This window comes from Adiantum capillus-veneris, chromosome 29 (assembly GCF_014529385.1).
Source record: "Adiantum capillus-veneris isolate H3 chromosome 29, ASM1452938v2, whole genome shotgun sequence".
Classification (NCBI taxonomy): Eukaryota; Viridiplantae; Streptophyta; class Polypodiopsida; order Polypodiales; family Pteridaceae; genus Adiantum; species Adiantum capillus-veneris.
The window spans coordinates 27,315,953-27,337,011 of record NC_140959.1 but is presented as its reverse complement, the minus strand read 5'-3'; positions in this window follow the sequence as shown (position 1 = coordinate 27,337,011).

The window sequence follows — 21,059 nt, the reverse complement described above, 5'->3', positions numbered from 1 at the left end:
CTTCTTGAGCAAGAAAAGAGAAACCTTGAGCTCTGATACCAATGTAACATTTAATGGCCTAAAATCTTTTGTGTAGCGGAATTTAGCATGAACATAGTGGGCATTTCATTAGAGTTGATTCCTAATGAGAATTACAAGAGTGCTTGGGTGGAGAGAGCAACAAAAAGCATAACACCTAGTTAGATAGCATCGACAATACTTTCAAAAGAGAGAGCAATTAAGCTATTGACAACAGTTGAGGACCGGATTTGCATGGAGCCGGTCCCCCCTCCAAAAGGCTTTGTATTATGGTTTCTCCCATCAAGAGAGACATTGTACAATACAATTCTTTGTGTTCCTTCAAGACTAGCTAGTGCAATGAAGATGGAAGCTTCATACACCAAGCAAAACACTTAATCAAACACAACTTGAATTATCCCCGTTCTCAGACCCAAGACCTCACACACCTTCGAAGATGGTGAGAGCTAGCAGGGTATGAGAGTAGATTGAGAGGAAAAAGAAGTATCTTACGAGAAAGAAGTACATCTCCTCACATAATCACTCATATTAGCATAGCTTAGCTTAGTAATTAGCTTGGTAGAGAAGATGAGCATGCATTGAAGCTTGGCTCTTGGTTGGATTTGCATCCACATGCCAAGAGAGTGTTGATGTAGGCTTCTATCTCACAAGCTTGGAGTAGGTGATGAGCTCTCCATTAAAGCTTGGGAGGAGATAGAGTATTTTCCCTTCACACATGGTCAAGTGTGAGAGTGTGTGTGTCAATGCCAAGCAAAAATCAGCCCCCCCCCTCTCTTGGGCGAGCCCTAGCTGCTAAATAAGTCTGGCTTTTGCCTCATTGGACCTCCCCAGGTCAAGCCAATAGGGATTAAGCAGCATAAGTGATAGCCTTCTGACATGTGTCCCCCTTTCCCCTTTTGTGAGAGCTTTAGGTAATTAAATAATTAAACTAAACTCTCATTGGACCCCTTTGCCTCCTGGCCAATAGGAATCAGGCAAGCCATGGGGCTCCTGAATGCTCATTGGACCCTTTGGGAGACTGCCCAATAGTCTTCTAGGACACTTAATTCTTATTGGTTTCTTTTATTAAATGTTTTTAAATTAATTAAACTAGATTTACTCTAGCTTAATTCTCATTGGTCCACTTCAAGGGTCTTCCAATAGGAATTGGGCACACCTTGTGGGCATCTGGCCTAGGGAGCTGACATGTGTCCCTCATTCCCTTTGTGTAAAGGGAGCCTGTGTGTGTGTGTGTGGCTTTCTCTCTCATCCCCTAGCTTTGGGGCTCGCCCCCTCCCATGTAGGGATATGCAAAGACTTTTAGGGCACACACTAAGCATCCAATTTTCCCTAGGGTTGACCTTTGGACACAACCTTTGAATTTTGGAACCTTAGCATTTTGGAAGTCTTAATGGGCTGAACCTTAGGGTCTTTTTGGCCCATTGTTTCACATGGCTCTTTTGCAGATGGCCCCCCCTTTAGATCCCTATTTTCCCTCCTTTGGATCCCTACTGTGGCCGGTCTGCTAACTTAACCAATATTCTATCTTTTTCTCCCTTGGCACTTCCCCACATTAAATGATCAGTTTAATATGAGAAAATCATTTAGGAGAATTAGATATTGATTATTATGACAGTTCCAAAGGGAACCAATAACACTATTGCTACTGCACCGCCGCTTGAATTCTTCCAATTCCTCCTATGGTCAAAGTATAGTTAGAAAGAACCCACTACTACGGAACAATGCCAAATACGACAAGCAACCACAAGACTAAAATGGATCCCAAAGAAGCATCAAGCCGATAAGTAATCCTTCAAAACAGCTCTACAACCTTCCATCAAGCAAACGACACAGGAGCTTCAAATGTCATCACATTGCTTAGTATAGGAAGCCTCATCAGCAAATGCCAATAAGCAAATTGCTTATACCCACATCTTGCACAACAACAAAAAAAATTCCATGCATTGATTGTGTATGCATAATAGGGCTACTTTACAAGGCCTGCATAGGCACAATTTTTGATTGCCCAAGCACAACACATACCCTTGGTGATACCCTATCATCAAGGAGGACTCCAAATAGGAGGGGGGGAGCCATTCTGAATGTGGACCTAATAAATGAATATTAGAGGGCAATGTTTTGTGAGTTGTATTGAATTTTTACGTTTGATTGTGAAATTTTTTGACAAAATTTAGAGTATATGCCCTCATAATAGCATTACAAGAGGAGTACGGGGACAAAAGTCATATATGAACCCCTAAGGACATGTGTACAATGTACATAGCGTTTATGATTCTATTAGAATGATTTTTCTTTTTTGGTTGAGTTGATTTTTTGTTTTATTTAGTTGTTTTTGAGATTTTTTTTTTTTTAAAGGGGAGGAAAAAACCATAATCCAGATGAAGAAAAGATTGAAGAGATGTTGAGCCGTACAAAGCAAAGAAGGTCCAAGAAAATGACGAAACTTCACAAGGAGGCCAAACATGATTGAGAATGGTCATCAAACTCCGGGATGGACTTCAAGGACAAAGAAAGTTGGTGATGTGACTAAACAAAAGCACCCATCAAGTGTAAAGTTGCCTATCAACCACTTCATGCTACTAAGGCCATATACATGAAGTAGATCTTTATATTGTAATCTTCTATCTTGTATGTGACTTAATGAAGCCTAACAAACAAAAGGGACTAATAGTACTGACAAGAACAGAAGGTGCTAGAGACATCAGACATTTCCAAGACTGACATCCAAAAAGTTAGCTTGCATGCCAAATACAAGCCCAAATCAAGCCAAACTTTTTCAGGAGGCTATGCATAGAGATTACAAGCTAGCCCCCCCCCCCCCCCCCCCCCCCCCCCCCCCCCCCCAAAAAAAAGAGGGGAAAAGAAAAAAGAAAAAGAAGAAGATCTAACCCTTAGTCAAAGATGTGAATTTTTTCAAATATAAAGCCATGATAGCCATCTACATACCTTGTACATCATGTATATGCATTTTGGGGGAAAATAGATATTGATAGCTCATAGATGGGCATCTATCACGAATGATGTCAGATAAAGCCCTTTTGAAGCAAGTTACTAACTTGGGGAATTAACTGGGGTTTGTCAGGATTTAATTAATTCATGTATCAAGTAGAAGCAGTATATTGATTTATAGCACATAAAAGCTAATAATGGAAAATGAAACTTTGATCACCTTGATGCAGGAACAAAGGAATCACCAACAAAGAAGACCAGACACAAATGAGAGACAAAACCGTCCTTCACAGGGTTACATATCTTGTTCTTGATGAGGAAGATCGAATGTTGGACATCAGTTTTTTGAACCTCCAATTAAAAGAATTATCTCGCAGATTCGGCTTGACAGACATACTTTGCATTGGAGTGCAATGTGGCCTAAAGAAGTTGAAGGTTTAGCCAGACGATCTCTACAAAATACCTACAAAGTTGTCATTGGCTCACAAGATCTGAAAGCCAATCACTCAATTCTACAAATTGTAGAAGCTGTTTCTGATAATGAGAAATATTGAGAATTGATAGATCTACAGGAGCAACAAGAGTCAAGCTGAACGAGATTGAGTTCTTTCTGAATTTAGATCTAGAAATAGACCTATAATGACAGAAACAGATGCTACATCTAAGCATAGATTTGAAGGACATGAAGTTCGTCATCAATTATTATTTTCCTGAAACATGTGAAGACTATGTACATTGGATTAAACAAACAAGACGAGCTCGTGCAAAGGCTACAACCAATTCTTTCTTTACATTAGCAAAACAACAACAAAGACCGCACCAACATTGACAACCAAGTCTTGTTAGGGATGACATGAATGCGGAGGGGGGGAGTGTTGATGGCTAAGTCAACAACACGCCATAACTCAACAAAGCCTTATTCTCTAAGAGTTATGGAATGCTACGGATTATGGTCATAAACATCATTTGTAAAATGTAGGTAGTCTAGTTGCAAAATCCGAGGTGCAATTGCACTTCTAGATTGTAAATACAAAGCCATTTGACCCTTTAAACTCTTTTAGGTTAACCTAAGGTGACCTTAGTATATAAGGTACCTAGGTCATTTTGTAAGGCCAACTTTTCATAATCATAAGTTTTAAGCTGCCGTCGACTGTGTGTGAGAGAGGAAGAGAGAGAGCGTGAGCTTCGTCCTGGCGCTACTTCTCGCTCGTTTATCACATTGTAGATCCGATTGCACCATGGTGCTAGCCTCGGCAAGAGCTACGCAACAATGCCAAGCATTCCTCGCGAAACAGAGCATACCTGCTTGTGCATCTACGAGCTACTTGTGGCCTTAAGTATATCAAACGATGTCTATTTTTTGCATGCAAGCAATCATTAGAATTGTGGCGTCATAAGATACACATAGGTACTCATAGATTTCAATTTTGGGCACTTTAGAATTTTGGCTCTGTCTTTATACGTGTTCTCCACAGATGGGTTTAGAGCTAGGGTTTTGAGTGTAGAGGCTTAGGGACAGGTGTATCCTTGTGAAGGAATGGTCTTCCTTAAGTTTCATACAATTTTGGCATGGTTTAGTGAGTTTCCTTCCGTTTGTGTGTATGTGGGTAGGTGGTGTAGTTGAGAGCAGTGAGACTCTAGGTTGTGGTTTAGTTGGCCTTCTTGAGTGTTGTATGTGTAGGATGGTCTCAGCCTGACAAGCTAAAAAGATTTTCTATGTGTGCCTATCATGTCATCTGTGTCCTCGATTGACATTATGTTGATCTAGGTTGTGTTGCATGCACTTTATGGGTGGTGTGGTTCGCCCCCGCATCATTGACCAAAGTTGATTGAATAATTAAAATCATAAATAAGAAAACGAAAAAATTTCATGGATGGAGTATATACAAGAATATGGGGTTACTTTTGGCCCTGCCATTACCTGATCCCCCTATACCTACTTTCCACGCATTACTTAGCATTTTTTTAAAAATCATATCGCAATAAAACACAACAAGGTTTAATTCATTGTAAGGCAGTGCCTGGTAATAAGTAGAAAACCTTTTTCCATGAGTTCCATCATGTTTCCCCCCTCCCGTGTCTAAGATCTCTTGGACAAATTGGAAATTATGGGTACAAGGTGGATGTAGCAATATTTTGGGGCCCATATAGCTTTTGTTTAAGTAGTGTAACACGAGCTTTCATAGGCATCTAGAAAAATTCGATAAGACCGGTCGTGTTGACGACTTGCTTGGGCTATTTTGGCTGCCATACTTGGTGTTTTGGCAGGTCCTTACTCTGCCTATGGATTTGATGTTTGCCTTGTGTTGTTGCCACTAGGATCTAGATCCAAAGTGGATTTTTTTGTGCTTGGCATAACTCTTTGGCTATCCAGACTTGGCTGGTTGTTGATTCTCTAAGTGGTGCTTGGTTGGTTTTTTTGGCCTCTCAGAGAGTTTCAACATATTGAACTTAGGAATCCAAATAAGCTCTTGTGTTTTTTGAGCTTGAACCAACTTCCTTGGAACCCATATTTTTTTAATAGATACATGGGTGTTCCGTATGGGTATGTGATACAGTATTGAAGTCTATGCTAGCTTATGGGTTTTGATTGATTCTTTTGCATATATCTCATCTTTCTTGAACCATACCTACTTTATTTTGAGTTGTTTCTTGGGTATCCATCTTTCTCTTTTGTTTGGTGTTTGTTTCATTGGATTGTGGGTTGGTTTTGGTGTGGATGAATCTGTTGTCACCTTTAATTGGAGTGTTGGTATTTTTTGTGGCTCTTTGGGAATCCATTGCATGCTGTCATGCCGGTATGCAAGGTTTTTTGCCCTTGTTAGTAGTAGTTTCCATTGCTGACCCTGTTTCTGTGACTTTCATCAACAAAACCGTTTGCCTCTCTGTTTCATTCTGAATTTATACCAGATTGGACTTATAATCTATATAAACATTGTACCTTCTTTGCCATGGATGTCCTAGCAATAGTTTGTGTTGGTTTTGATGATCTTCTGCCACATAAATCTGTGTGGATAGACATGCTGATTGATTTGAACAACTAAGGTTACCAACCCTAATGCTTTGATATGGTGGTCTGTATAGCTTTGCATCCCGTGTGATGTTGTTTGAAGCTATGTATATAAGCTGAGGGAAATGACATTTTCTTGGGCTCCTATATCGAGTAGAGTGGTAGTTTCTACTTGATTGTTGGCAATTGACCTTGATCTTTGGATCCACTCTATCTTCTTCAAACTCTTTTATGGAAATAGCATTGATTTGCAATGGTCTTCTCTGTTGTTGTTGTTGTCGTAGAAGACTTCATTTAGCCATTCATTTTTTAGCTTCTATTTGTGCTTCTTCAACAATCCGTTACTTTTCTTTTGTTCATTATTGTTTAATATGAATTTGTTGTAGCATCTTCTGGGTTAGTGGTGGATGATATTTCTTGAGCCCACATCCACTAATAAAGTTAGGCATTTCTTCTCCGTCTAATGTCTCAAGCTTGATGGCCCCACTTGGTGAAAAAAATTTATCACAAAGGGTCCCATCCCTCGCTTTTTTAGTTTTTTAGCATGTTGTTTCAAGGTATATACCAAGACGTAGTCCCCTGTCTTGAATTATTTTGACCACACATGCTTGTCAAAGAACTCTTTTTGGCGTATTTTTTGAGAGTAGATAGATGCTACAACTTGAAGGCATAGCTCATCTAGCTTTTCCAGATCATCTAATCTTGATGACAACTCATGACCTGTCCACTCTAATTGCTTAGCTACTCTCAAAGTTGGGAGTAAGAATTCAATGGGTAGAATGGCATTAAGGCCAAACACCATATTGTAAGGTGTCATTCCAATGGATGTCTCTCATAGACCATTATATATGCCCATAAAGTAGACTGTAGCTTTTGGTACCAATCTGTTCATGAATTTGTCACAATTTTTGTCAATACTGTGCAAAGTGTTTTATTGGTAGCTTCAGCCTGTCCATTGGCTTGTGGGTGATATGGGACAAACTTCTTATGAATAATCATGAACTTGTCAAGAATATTTTCAATAACTTTACTTATGAAATGTGTGCCCCTACCACTAACAATTTCTATGGGTAATCCATACCTTACGAAAACATTTTCATATAGAAATTGTGTAGTGGTTTGAGCATCTACTTTTTGTGTGGCTTTTGCAACAATCCATTTTGTGAGATAGTCTTTGGCAAAGGTGATATATTGGGCATGGGCTTTGTAAGTGAGTGGTGAGATTGGTCCCACAAAATCTAGACCCGCTTTCTAAGATACACTCTTCAAGCTTTAAGCTTCTACAATATGAAGCTCCACACACCCACAGTTGTTTGGATTAACCTAACCAAGCTAGAAGTTTAGATTTGGCTAATGTAAGTGAATTGAACTCTTCAACATGAGTTCTTGTCACATCCTTATAACTATAGTCTTTCAATTTTATCTTGGTTGTGGTTCCTTAGGTAAATATGGTCATACCCTCAAACTTGAACCATTTTTAATTGTCTCATGAATGGTCTTCCCAATATGATATCATAGTTCTTCTTGCCAAAATTAACAATAGCAAATGTATGCTCATATTCAATTCCACAAGAGGTGACAACTACTTTCTCTAGAAGTCCTAGGGGTTTCTCCATATATCCATTTGTGAGGTGTAGTTTCATTCTTGTTGCTCTTAAAGCAGGATTTCCCCATTTTTTCTATGTTTCTTTTGTAAAAATGGCTACCCTAGCCCCACTGTCAAGAATTGCCATGGTGGTGACACCTTGAAATTCCACAGGAAGAGTTGTGTTGCCATCTTCTCCTTCACAATATTCCCCAACTTCATTTAATGGTACCGGCTTGGTGTTTAGGTGAGTATTTTCAAGTTCTTGGATGCCCTCTTGAATTTCTGATGAAGGGTCCTTTACACCAAACTTTTCTAGAGAGCCTCCTGCTATCGTCCACATGTTAGGTCATATTTGTAATAGCTCAGCTAACGTTATTGTGCATGTCACTGGTGTTGAAAAAGTGTCTATCAACCCCTTAGAGTCGGTGACTTTCTGGGAAGAGAGTCTCTTGGATGGGACTGTGACCACATCTGACTTGGGCTTGTGCTCTCCCATATAGGGACAATGTTCTTAGCGAATGAGGTTGACTGTCTATAGATTGAAAAGACCCTTGGTCTCCCTAACTTTATTTAAGATCCAACCTCAAATTCCTCTATTGGTGGAAGAAACACTCCTCTCCCATTGTTGGTCTAATTTACACGTTTGCTTAGCTCACCAGCTTCATTGGTCTCTCTCACTTGTTTCCATAGTTTGTCAAGACCATCTATTTCTCTGCAGTCGTTTGGTTTGCCTAGGTGGAATCCCTCAAAAGAGTTATCCGTGGTATTCAACATTATCCTTGGTTCTAATGTTGGGTCCTCGAGTTCTAGTTGGTGCTTCTGATTAGAATTTGGCTTTATTCTCTCTTGGTTTGGGGCAATCATTGGTGCTGGTGGACAATTATCACATCCTCGGGTTTTCCACCTGAAGGTTCTAGTAAGCTTGGGTGATTTTGAATCATTTTTTGACACATCACAAGCCTTTGCTTCTCTAGCTCCACATATGGATATGTCATCCACCTTTGTTCTTGAATTTGATTGTTTTTAAGTCGTGCATCATAGGCTTTAAGGAGGGTGTCTAATGGTTCATTGACCTTCCTACCAATATGGATCCTCTTGAACTAGCACTTTTGGGTTCCTTGGCTATGCCTGGCTCTGACACTACCTCAAAGGTTCCCTTTTCCTTGTCTGTTTTTCCTTCCAATTTTCTTAGTTTTTCTCTTGTTTGTTTTAGTTCTTCGGCTAACGAAGTCTGTTCGCGTTCCTTCCTAGCTTTCCACAAGTTTTGTTGACTTTTTCATTCAATGCTAGGTGCATTGGTCTTTGGTTCTTCTATGATGGGTTCGTTTACTGTTCTCTAAGCTTGGGCTCTTGTGATCACCTGGATTGGTATCACATTTTTATTTTCTGACCCACTACTAGATGGTATTGCCTCGAGTATATTAAACATTACTTTTTCTTCTTTCTTTAGTTTCTTTGGGCTATTAGGGATCAAATGAGTGATCCCACACTTAGGGCAATATGCATTCACCCTTATGATTTCATCATGAGGACAGTCTCTCATCAAGTGGTCACCACCACACTTATAACAAGGTCCTTTGGGTTGTTGAGGTGGTCCTTGAGCAGCCCTCTACTGATAAGGAGGTCTTGATTCTTTTAATTCCTTGTTAGCTATGAATAGAAATATGCCTTTGTCCAAGCTGTATCTACCTCTCATGCAACATGTGCAGCAGTTGGTGGTCCAACCAACCAATCATGCTCCATGGTTCTGGTGCTTTTGGCTCTTCAAGTGGGTAGTATCTCATTTTGGTCATATATCCACTGGGCTCCTCATAATATGATGGGATTGATACAAGTGCTTGCTCTTCGGGCTCTTCTATTGTTGGTGCATATTTGACTCCTACAAGTCTCGTTCCTCGTAGTGAGGGTTGTTGTCCTAAGATTGGTTGTGGTCTTTCTACTCCTATCGGTCTTGTAAGAATTCATGTTGTGTATCTTGGCATTGGTGTGCTATTGGGGCTTGCAGGGCACCCTTTGTTGTAATAGCACTCCTCAATTGTGTGATTTGTCCATTTTTTTCTCTATAGCACACCACTTAAGTTGCTTAACCCGTGGCTTAGCAAATGGATTAATCCTCTTGAGCACCTCTTCCAGGAGCTATTCTTGATTTAGCAAAGATTCAAATTTTTGTCCTAACTTGACAGACAAGGATCCACTATGCTGTGACAAGGAATCATTGCCTAAATCTTTGTATTATCCTTCCTTGTAGACAACACAATTATCTACCAAGTAGAGAGCTTCTTTTGTCAACTCATTCAATGTAGGGCTCTTTTTCATGTGCAAGACTTTTTGGAGATCTTCGTTCCACACTCCTTGGATAAAAAGGAGCATTAACCTTGACTGGGTTGGCAGTTCTTCTACCGGGTAGAACTTCACATGGGTTTTGAGGGTTGGGCAATGGCTATCCATGTGGTGTCATAATCTTTTGAAAAGGGATTTGTGAAAATTTGCTAGGGATATGTGTAGGATTTTTAAATTTTCTAGGGATATGTGTAGGATTTTATTCTCTTCAAAAGCCTGTGTTAACAGTTCTGGCGTTATCACTCTTCCCATATCCTCTAGATGGATTGGCTCATATTCTCGTCCGTACTTATCGATAAAAATGATATTGGTTTCTAGTTCCATTTCATAAGAAAACAAGTACAAGACTTTGTATTTGCTTCATTTGTTCACATGGGGTTCCATGCAATGGTAGTAAGAGATGACACTCCCATCTCTATGCTTGTAAATCCCTGTATTTTCATGAGTTGTAGCCACTCTTGCCACTCTTTTGTCATGAATGTAAAAGGATCCACGAAGGTTAAGTTTAGGAGGTAGTACCCGGGTCTCCATAACCATCTTCCCTTTTGCCACTTGTCTCCATACCGATTGTACTTTTTTGGGGTCTCTAACAATGAGGTAGCGGTTTCCCTCCTAATCGCGGATTCTATCACCATCATCATTTACTAGGACTATTTCTAATCCTCTAGCAGGTCATTCCTCAATACAGATGCATTGACATCCTTGAGCATACACATAAACTAGGGCTTCATGGGTGTTTGTTCCCTTTAGAAAGATTTTTGTGTATTTTGGTGCAGTCTAAGGGTTTTGGGAGGTGCTACCCCCTATAGCCCCTTACTATTGGAAGCCTCCTAGTTGCTAGTTAGCCATTTAGTGATATGATTTTTCAAAAGAGGTGTCAGTATCACTGCCCTCTTCTATGAATGGAGCTAAGGGACATATCTTAGCTTGGTTTACACTCTCCTCCATTGACTCCCTTTGTCCATTGTTACTCTACCCTCTCTCAAAAGATACCTGCCCAATCTCAAATACATAAAAAATCACACTCACTCTTGCAAAATCCCAACCTCTTACCTGCGAGGTTAGCTAGCTTGTGGTGTAGCCTTTGCTCTTGGTAACCTGGATACTTGTGCACACAAGATCAAGCACTTTTTCTCTTGGCCCTTTGAGGGATTAGTTCAATTTTCTCTCTGAAATCTTCACTAGAATTCAAATTCCAAAATTTTTGAGACCTAGGTCAAGAATTTGACAAATCAAGGCATAATCTTTAACAAGGTCTTTGAGAGTGATTTTGGAGTTTGTTTGGTTCAATCAAGGGATTTCTAGAAACCTAGCAAGATTTTCTATAGGTTGGTATGGTCAAATTTCCAAGCTGTACCAAATGGCAGCAAGCGAGGTTGGTGACACTGGTGGGATTTTTGAGCCTAGTGAATTCTTGTTGGATGGTCTTCACTAGGTGAATCTTTTGACACCTTGTAGGAAGTGCTTTGACACTTTTTGATGCTTGTTGGGTCAATTGTCAGATTTTGGCTCTGGTCATTTATTTTTTGGGTGATTATAGGGGCTTTTATTGGTCCAAATGAATCAAGGGAGGTATATTTGGGATCCTTGCACTTCTAGGAATCAAATGACACCAACCTGGCCTTTATAATCCAAGATACAATCCTCTCACGTTAAACTACCATTCTTTGAAGCCCCACACATCCAAATAGAAGTGTCTTTGTTCAACCATGATGGTAATTTAATTTCAGCTATTGTGCTAGTGTTTATGTCAAATTCTTGGATATGTGTTTTTAGGACATTCTTGTAAGAGTGATCTATGAGGTTTACTCTTGTAATTGGTCGCACTTGTTTTAGGTATAGGCAATTATTTTTTCAATCTTAGATCAATTGAACATGTCTCATGATAGATCGTCCCAAAATCATCTCATAAACGAGTTTCTTTCCGAAATCTACAATGGAATATATATGTTGGTAGTTAATCCCACATGAGCTAGGTATCATATTTTCTAGTAAACCCATTGGTCGTTTGATATAACCATCTTCCAACTGCAGATTCATACTCATTTGCATGATTTCTAGTCTACCCTGAGCTTCCTAGCTAGAGAGAGAGAGAGAGAGAGAGAGAGAGAGAGAGAGAGAGAGAGAGAGAGAGAGAGAGAGAGAGAGAGAGAGAAGCGATGTCGGGGAATTTGTGTTCGAAAGGTGAGCCGAGAAGGCACAGGGCCCCTGGCTGTGAGAGGTGCGAGGGATAGAGCTTAAAACAGACAGTCTGATCCAGATTCTAAAGCCTGATAACTCAAATCAAATAATCAACAGTATCCCTGCTTAATCAAATGTTAATAGAGGAGTTTGTGCTCCTTACAAGGTTTAACCTGTCTTAATCTAGGTGCTAATTAAGAAAATCAAGCTTCAGTAATGATGCTAAAGTCTAATCCAATGATAACAATACCAAATATGATCCTTTGCCTTAATTGGTCTGCCAAACTTGCCTTGATCTTCTTCGTCTTCCTTCTGTTGTTTCAAGGTCGAGAGAGAGTTGATTTTCTCTTCCGCTATGGCTATGGGAGATTCGGCGGCTTCAAATGGCCTTAGGAGTTTCAATTAGAGAAGGCTTAGGATTATCGGCTTAGGAGTTTTGATTAGAGATTGCTTAGGATTATGGCTTATGATTATCGGCTTGTACGAGTGAGAAGAAGAGAGAGGATCAAGGAGACTTGGAATAAGTGGGTTCTCAAGCTTGGTTAAAGAAAGCTCAGGATTATAATGGCTAATGGACGGCTTAATTTTGGATTTGAATGGGCTTAGGCGGCTTAGCTTAGGATTAGATAAGATTTGAGCGGACTATGGAATCTTGGGGTTATGAAGGAAGAATAGGATTATCAAAGAAGCTTAGGATTAGGATTATGATGGGTGAAGGCAAGTTTGGATTAACGACTTAGGAAATTTATGGCTTAGCCCGGGAGAGAAGAAGCTGTGGGGTGTAGCTTAAAATTAGAGAGCTCAAGGCTTCCAACTTTTTCTAGTGAGAGGAAGCCTCGATGAGAAACCTCCTTATCCTTTTTATACAAGCCGGCTTTGGAAGCCTCTCCTTTTGCATGAGTAACTCACTTTTTCTAATTACGGCCAACCCATTAGCGACATCGTTAATGGGTAGCGCCCCTTGGTGACGTGGCAGTGGGTATGATGGCTGGCACGGAATTCGCCCGGACCAGTGCCGAAATCATGCACCCTAGCTAGCTCTCCCCTTTTCCTCTCTTGCTCGCGCTCAATGGAGCTTCAGCGCAGCCTGAGCATCTCTCCTCCTTCCTCCAAGCTCGTTGCTCGTTGCCCCCGCTTTTGCCCTACCTCTATTCTTTTCTATTTTCTTATTCCACACTAATGCCCTATTTTTACCCACTGGGCGGGCGGCCTATAATTTGGTGGGTGGCCGGTCTTAGTAGGCGGCCATAGCCTATCGGCCCTTGGTGGGCGGTTGGAGCAAAAGGGGCCACATTTGGCATACATATTGGCCATAGCATCGCCAAGCATAACATCTCACAGTCGAGCAGCCCTTGCCAACAATCTCATCAGGGATTTTCTCTCCTTGGGGTAAATCCCGCAATCAATGCTTTCCATGAGATCACATTCTGAACACGAAGCTCTTCAAGCACTTTTTGTACTTTATGAGACGTACACCACATTTGATGTACATGTAGACTATCATAGTACTGCTGCGGGCAGTATAAACTGCTATCAATCCACTACAGGAGATAACATTTCGGACAAGATTCTCCTCGAGCACTTACTCTGTTGCTTCCAAAACCCGATCGAGAGCCAAAATCTCCAAGATGGCACTCCGGTCGAGCCAACTAGACTGGCACAGAACCGACCCCCGGTGAATCTTTAACGGCCAATAACTTGGCAACCGTAAATTCGATTATTGATCTAAAAAGACCGATGCGCTCTACAAAGCGAGCACTTCAGGCCCGTGCATTCACTTCATTTTTATCCCCTTAGCTGCAGTTGCCCAATCCGGTACGGATCTGCAATCGACTCAAACTTCAAACTGCCATAACTTCCTATCTGTAGCTTCGATTGACGAGCCATAAAGACAGGCCTGTAGAGCACTTCAAGTACTTGAACTTTGATCAATAAGATCCCAACTATGACCACTTCAAGCATACTCACTGTTTAGCATTACCAAGACATCTTTTGGCCCTTAGAGCCGCATCTGGCACACTTTTAACTTAAAATTGGCTTGTTAGCAAGTCCTTATTACTACTGAATAATCATATAAGATTCAAATAAACATGATTGGCATCCCTTTGCTCATTTTCTTGTCATGGAAGCGGGGCTGCACGACAGCGGGTTTCTTAGTTTGAGGGGTAGATTGATAGCAGGTCACTAGTTTGCTCTTAACTTGAGCTACAGAACTCCGATTCAAAAACTTTTTTTTTAATGAAAATGCAGATCTCTTTGAGCTTTAAAACTTTGTAGAAGGACTTATTAGTTGGTTCAGAGTGCAAGTGTGTCTAAAATAAAAAAGTATAGAAGCTATTTTCTTAGGACGGGTTGTGCATTCAAGTTGAGCAAGACAAGAGAGACAATGTAGAGAGAGAGAGAGAGAGAGAGAGAGAGAGAGAGAGAGAGAGAGAGAGAGATAGCTTCATCTCAATTTTATTATTAAAGGCCTTGAATACACACACTCTTGATGAAGAAGAGAAAGAGGATTTAATAGAAAGAACACACACACACACACACCGATTCCTGCATCAACAACCCATTTTCTTGACTTGCAACATTGACAACTTCTCCTCCAACATCAACATGCACGGGTGAGATGCCTCTTTCATAGAGGAGTGACACCCGCCATTGTCATCCACTTTGATGAAATCGACTATAGGTTTTCACATGCTCTCTGGTATTGTAGAGAGCGAGATAGAGAGACAATTTGTCAGTAGTGAGAGGCAGGTTACAACTTGCTATCAGTAGCATTTCTATGCATTTTTGAGAGAGTATTTGGATTTCCATATGCGTGCTTGGCCATGATGTATGTTCTTTGTGGTATTGCTTATGAATAACCATTGACAGCTTCTCATAGATAGCTCAGATATAGTTCTACGTACACACGGACGATCATAGGTTCTCTAGACACAACATATCTATGGGCATCTTTGGCAGTGACATACATTACAATTCTAGTGGGAGTTTGGATGCATATGGTTTATGCATGACTAGCGTTTGAGAGTGCTTGTGATCTGTTAAGAGTGTTTTACTCACCATAGGGAGTTGGTTATGTGCTTTTTCTTGCATACTCATTGGTGCCTATTTGAGCACATGTTCTGCAATTTGCAGTGACAATTCTACATTTTGGATGTACATTGTGTTGCAGATATTGCCATTGTACATCATTGTGGAGCTGATTTTGACTTGATTTGGTAGTCCCAACCGTTTTTGAGACTCGATCTACAAGAGCCTTTTTTGAGACTATGGCTAGTCATGTCTACATAGCCATTGTACGTCAGTGTGGAGGCAATTTTGCCTTGTTTTGGCAGGCCCAACCATCTGAAAGAGCCCTTTTGATACTATGGCTAGTCATGCCTGCATAACCTTTTGTGAGGGTCATTGCATGAGGTTTTTGAAGACGAGCATTGGGGGTTGTGTTACCCAGTGTGAGGTGGATTAGGTTGTTGGAGATCCCCATCCGTGGCCTCACCATATAATATGTATAGACATGTATAGGTGCTTTGATGCCAATTTGTGTGTCAATTTATTCTAGAGAGCACACTTGATATTTTATGCGTTGATTTTGCTTTCATGCTAACTTGGTAGTCGTTCAATAGTTCTTTTAAGTAGTATATGCCATTTTATGCTCAAGAGCAAACTTGATATTTTATGCCTTGATTTTGTTTGAGTTTTTTCTTGAGATTTTCATCTCCATATAGAGGAGACTCTGTTGGACTTTTCCTGCAAGTCCTCTAGTTTGCCTATCACACTCTTTTGGATTAACCTTACAGTGATTTTGCTGATTTTCTTGTTGAGATTTTGATCTCTATGCAAAGGATAATTTGCAAGCGTAAAGAGGGTGTTTACACTAAGTATGAGTGGGAGGAGCTTGATGCTCGTGCTATGGGCAACCATTCGCCTACACCTTGGTGAGTCCATTTTCTTTACAATTATGGACAAGACTACTACAAAGGAATTATGAAAGTCATTATGTTCATCTTGGGATAGTAAGAGTGCATTGAAAAATTTTTTTTAATGAAAAAGCTTATGCGCTTGAATATAAAAGAGGGTAGTAGTGTTAGATTGCATTTGAACGAGTTCAATAGTGTTTTCACACAATTAACTTCTAAAGGGATAAATTTCGATGATGAAATGAAAGTCATTTTCTTGCTATGCTCTTTTTCTACAATCTGTGACACATTCAACACTACTATTAGTAACTCCGTCCCTCAAGGCAAGCTTGGTTTCAGTGATGTTACTAGTGCTTTGCTCATGAAAGAGATTTGATGTAAGTCTTTTGACACTAGTGGGCATGGTGATGCATATATGGCTAGTGGAAGTAGAGACGTTGTAGTCGCAGTCGTGATCATTTTTCTCAGGATTGTAAGAATGCATGTAGAAAGAGTCATGGATGTGGCACAACATTGAATGCTACCATTGTCACAAGAAAGGAAACATGCAAAAAAAGTCATTTATTGCAAAAAGAAAAGGGTAAAGCCATTACCGTAAGTCTTGTACCTCCTAAAAATAGTGTGAAGATAGACAAGATCAATGTTGTTGAGTCTCCACATGTTGATGTTGTTCCTGACATGCCGCAACCATCAGATGTACCAGTCTTCACTTTTGATTTGAGTCTAGAGGCGTTGTTAGCTCTTGATGAATGCTATGCACATAATTGGATCATTGACTCATGTGCCAATTTTCATGTTACTTCTCACAAGGAGTGGTTCTTCAGTTATGCTTCTACACATGGTTCAAAGAAGCTGGGTGATTCTCATCAGCTTGAGATATGTGGCATGGGAGATGTCGATTTGTTTATATGTAATGGTACTGAGTTTATGATGCAAGGTGTTAGACATGTGCAAAAGCTAACTCAGAGCTTGGCTTCAGCAAGAGACAACTTGATGATCTTGGATACACTACAGTGTTTGGCAATGGTTCTTAGATAATTAGAAAAGGTAACTTGGCCATGCTCAAAGGCCAAAAGTTTGGTTCATTATATTTGTTGTATGTCTCTTTTGCTAAAAAGAACTCTATCTATGTAGCCGAGCTACCTTCTATTCTGAGTTGTGGCATAGTCAGCTTGGTCATATGAGTCAAAAAGGAATGAATCAGTTACAATTTTTTTGCTATATCCGTATGTTAGACTTTCGTTTGTGTGAGCACTGCATATACTATAAATAGACTAGGCTTACCATATTGGCATTGGATAGGAACTTGGGAAATCCTCTAGATTTGGTTCATAATGATCTATGTGGGCTTATGCCACATAAGTCTCTAGGGGGCATTAAATGAATCTACTCAAAAGGTGTGGGTCTACCTCTTGAAGAGGAAAGACGAAGTCTGTAATGTCTTCCAAAAGTTCCTAGCTATGGTTGAGAACCAGTCAGGCAAAAAGTTGAAGGCTTTGCACACTAACAATGGGGAAGAGTTTTGCACACTAACAATGGGGAAGAGTATGTTTCCACTGATTTTAAGGACTTTTGTAGCAAATGAGGCAGTAAAAGATAGTTTACTACACCGTACACGCCTGCTTAGACTGGAGTTGTTGAGTGCATGAATAGAACTACTTAAGGAAGAGTTACTTCCATGCTATCTATGGAATTTTGGGAAGAGGCTATTATGACAATAGTGCATATAATCTATAGGTTGCCTAGTACACCATTGAGCTACAAGATTCCACAGGAGATGTGGGCAAGCAAGCATGCCAATTATGATAGATTACATGTGTTTGGCCCCTGAGTAACTCTCACATGTGTCTAAACATCTTAGAAAGAAGCTAGACTCCAAGTCACACAAATGCATCTTCATTGGCTATGGTGTAGATGAAGAGATGGGTTATTGTCTCTGGTACTTCCAATCTTGAAGAGTTATTTGCAACTTACAAGTGATCTTTAATGAGCCAAATATGCATAGATAGTCTCTAAAAGAGGTTGAGTATTGCAAAGTGAGATTTGAGGATGTAGCCTCAAGTCTAGTTACACAAACAATTCATCCTACTAGTGATGTACCTACCACTAGTAATGCTCCAGAGAGAGCTTGTGATGCTCTTGAGAGTGCAGAATCCAGCATCCAGTCAGTAAGGAGATCTACACATGTATCTCATGTGCTTGAGTGTTTTCACATAAGGCTAGACTATTTAGTGATCACTGACTACGGAGAGCCTACCTACTACCAACAGGCTATTGAGATTGAAGATATCATAACGTAGGAGCAAGCAATGCAATCTTCGTATCAATTATGAAAAATAAAACTTGGAAATTAATAGAGTTGCCAAAGGGAAAACAATCTTTGCCTTGCAAATGGTTATACAAAAAGAAGTACACATCAAAAGATCCCAAGCCTAAGTATAAGTCTAGATTGGTTGCTAAGGGTTTCAAGTAAAAGAAATGTGTGGACTTTGATGATATTTTTTCTCGAGCGGTTAAGATGATGTTAAGGCGGTTACGCCGGTAGCGGAAGCTAAATAGCGAGAACTCAACCAACAACAGAATTTGTCAGACGAGGACGGAGCTTGACCCGTAAGCGCATGGAAACAACTAGGTGGGTGTCAAATCACCTACTCGACCTTCTAATGACAATCACTACTAAGGAAATCAAATCTAAGTTCTAAAATACGCAAGTGACTGAAATCCGTACTACGAACGAATGCTATACGAAACAAGATCTAGAATCATTGAATCGATCTCAAACTCAAGGGGAAGTCTATACACTAGGTAAGAACAACACCCTAAAGACTTGAACTGCAAAATCAACCTATAACCACTCCGTGCGGTAAACGCGTATGAAGACAGGCCGAAAAATACAGGTGATCGAAACTTGACCCCGATGGTACTAATGTGTAGCTCTACTCGTTGTGCACGCTCAATTCCGACACACGAGTTGGAAGAAAACTCACACCGAAGCTCGTAGGAACTTACCACACATAGAAGCCGATAGCAATGGCGGTGTCGCTTCTCCAATGGCGGCTCCGTAGCTCGCGTAGCAAGTAGATAAGACTCTCACTCTCTCTCTCTCTCTCTCAGACACAGTCACGACGCTCCAAAAAACTCACTTTGATTAAATGATCTCCTTTAGGTTACAAAAACTTTGGCTTATATACCTCAGCCTTGGAGGTGAGAATATCTCTAACTAATTACATCAGCAAGTGAAATTACTTCGGGATTACAAGCTGGAAACTCAATTGAGTCCCGTTACTTAATGAATGGCTCAAATCAAAATTAATGTCGGAAAGACATTTATTACAATCAATGGTTACAAAATGATGAGTGTGAGCAAAAATGTGGGTGTGATCCTCTGCTGGCTCAACACTCCCCCCCTCCACGTTCATGTCGTCCCTGACATGACTTTTATGCTTGGTCAATAAAGTCCTGTCGTCTTGAGCATCTGCAAATGTGATTCATATCGTAGGTTGCCGATGGTCAAGGTTGGGCCGAATATTTTGCTTTCGTGGGTGAAAGGGCCGGTGTAGAAAGCTTCTTCGAATGTTTGCAAGTGGAAGCTAGGCAAAAACATAATCCTTTGGTATAGGAGGTGTAACACTTTTGGAGAAGGCTGCAATGAAAGATCGTACATCATATCAGTCACCGTGTCGGCCGTCGATAGTAGACTCGAGGTCGTGGCTTTATCTGGCGCGAACACTTCAATGCAAGCTAAGAGAGTCCTGCAGATTTTCTTGAGCATTTGACATGAAAGGTCAGGAGAGCCAGTAAAGAGCTTGATGGTGCCCGTTAGGGTTTTCACCATGTAGGCTTTACCTATTCTCTCTCCTGCCTTTGGTCCTGGCATCCTGGGATAATTAAGCCAATTTGGCTTCTTTTCTGCAATCCTGCCATGCTCTTTCCAGTTTCTTACTCTTGGCACCGGGCAGAAGGTTGCATCCTCCCGAATCTCCTTTGGTGCCTCCACCAAGTAGATGAGGTAGGTTGGGTATTTGTTCAGCCAACCTTTCCTCCATCTAGGTTGTGAATCTACTATCTTCTTTGATTGTTGCTCCTTTGTGATGTCGCCTTCGTAAAGAGCGACATACTGCTCCTCCTCTATTCTCTTTTTCGTCTTTAGCACTTCAAATTTCATCAAAGGGAAAGGCAGGCTGGGTTGCATCCACTGTTCATGGAGCACTTTTGTGTCTAGTCCCTGAAGTCTAATGGAGATTAGGAGTCTCCTCTCCCATTCCATTTCCGCCTTGGCACTCTCCTCTACTGACTTTTCTATTTGGTTATGGAGCCTTTGTTCTTCTTCTTCAAAGATTCTTGAAGTCGATGCCATCTCTTGAGCTGGGGCTGGATCTTCAATTGTGGTTGCCTCTCCAGTTTCTGGTAGCTCTATGGCTGCTCCACCTGATTCTTCTTGTGGTGTCTCTGTCTCTCTTCTTTGTTGCTCTTGTAGATCTTGGAGCTGTTTGCGGAGGGCCTCATTCTCTGTCCGTAGTGTTTGATTTTCTAATGTGAGCCTCTCCTCTGTGGCCAATGATCCCTCCGCAATGTGCAACCTTTGCACTTGCTCTAATCTTAGCTCTCTTTGTAAGCTTCGGACCTGGTCTTCTAACACTGGTACGATAGCTCCCTCTTGTTCGGTTCCTGCTCTGCTAGCTCTAGGGGTAGACCTGAGTCTAGTGATTGTTCTTTCTTGGAGCTCGACTCTTTCCCTTAGCTCAATGAGCTCATCCTTAGCCACCTCCAACTCATCCTCTATCCGCTCCCTTGCTTCCTGTGCACTTGTTACTTCTCTTGAAGCCTCGGCTAGTTGGAGTATCAAGCCGTCTCTCTCGTTTTCCGTGTCATAGAGTGATGCTTTATGACTTTCAGATTCAGTCATAGCATTCTCTAAATTTCTCTGCAACTCCGCTTCCCTTTGTTTGGCTGTCTCAATCTCTACTTCCGTTGCCTTGGACATTTCTTTTATCTTGCTGAGCATTTCATGCACCATGTGCATGTCTTTTTCATCATCATCTGTCAACTCTAAAGA